A 1,695-nucleotide genomic window follows, 5' to 3' on the forward strand; every position below is an offset into this window, starting at 1 on the left:
CGATATATCTTACATTATGCAATGGTGGAACAAGGGCCGCCTGGATCACATTGCAAATTGGGACCCTCAGAAAGAGGCATAGTTTGCTCTGTGAGGTTCACCAAAGCCTAAAGCTCCTGCAAAGAAGAGAAAGAAAGAAAGAAAGAAAGAAAGAAAGAAAGAAAGAAAGAAAGAAAGAAAGAAAGAAAGAGAGAAGAGGGAGGGAGGGAGGGAGGAAGAGAGAGAGAGAGAGAGAGAGAGAGAGAGAGAGAGAGAGAAAGAAAGAAAGAAAGAAAGAAAGGAAAAAACAGAATGTGAATGAAGTTCTAAGTACTCTCAAGCACTGCAGACACCTTCTTGAGGACCAGAAGTGAAAACAGCTACCACCCCACCCTACTCTCTCTTCTCAGTTCACAGGAAAAAAGGAGGCAGTGGAGAATGAGAGGCCAGCCTTGTGTCTGCACATTTATGAGAGCAGCTTTTCATCTCTTCCCAGGAAACTGCTTTTTTGCTCATTTTAATGCTAAGTCTAATGGGAGGGTGGTCAGAGGCAAGCTGGTTTCCTGGCTGAATGTATTCTGGGCAAGGAGCTTGATTTGAGCATGGGTTAGATGGATTCTGAGAAAAATAGCTGGGAATGAACTATCTTGGTAATGTTCTACTTGGAGCTTTCACTAGGCAATGGGGGCCTGGTAATGAGGGTATGTGTAGTATAGAGATGAGGGTGTGAACTAAAAACTCTCTGCAAGTGATCAAGTCTGGGATGTACTCCGAGATCATGGCACTGGGAGTGGATGTCCAACACAAAATATGTCAAATGTGGCACCCCAATAGGCCCTGCTGCCTTGCATGTCTTTAAGTTAATGTTGGCCAGAGAAACAGTGACAACCCTCACTAACAGACCTGCATACCTTCCTAATTGGGCAGAACTTTGTCAAGGTTTACTCTGAACATTTGCAGGACCCAGGACAAGTGAACAAATGATGACCCGACATAATATATGGAATATTTACAACTTATAAATCGTACCAACAAACTTTTAAGTAATAGATATTGTAAACTGACATTTCCTATCCTGACTGACTGGTCCCAAATTACCACACAGAGGCTTATATAAATTATAAATGCTTGGCCAATAGCTCAGGCTTATTACTAACTAGCTCTTACATTTTAAGTTAACCCATATACCTTATTTACACTCTGCCATGTGGCAGTACCTTTACTAGCATGGCATGTTTATCTCCTGCTCCCTCTACCTCTGGCTGGAGACTCCTGACTCTGCCCTTCTCCTTCCCATCATCCTTAGTTTGGTTGCCCCCACCTATGCTTCCTGCCTGGCTTCTGGATAATCAGCATTTTATTAAACCAATTCAAGTGGCAAATCTTAACCGTGTACAAGAGGATTATTCCACAGTTTTATATATATATATATATATATATATATATATTTTTTTTTTAATTAATTTTGTTTTGTTTTGTTTTGTTTTTCAAGACAGGGTTTCTCTGTGTAGCTTTGTGCCTATCCTGGATATCCTGGAACTCACTCTATAGCCCAGGCTGGCCTCGAACTCAGAGATCCGCCTGTCTCTGCCTCCCGAGAGCTGGGATTAAAAGTGTGCGCCACCACCGCCTGGCCACAGTAATATGTTTTACCCTCCTGCTTTGACAGATGTATTTTCAAAACAACATGCTGTTGTCAGACTTTCTTTTTGGGAC

This window comes from Peromyscus leucopus, chromosome 7, assembly GCF_004664715.2.
Source record: "Peromyscus leucopus breed LL Stock chromosome 7, UCI_PerLeu_2.1, whole genome shotgun sequence".
NCBI classification, from domain to species: domain Eukaryota; kingdom Metazoa; phylum Chordata; class Mammalia; order Rodentia; family Cricetidae; genus Peromyscus; species Peromyscus leucopus.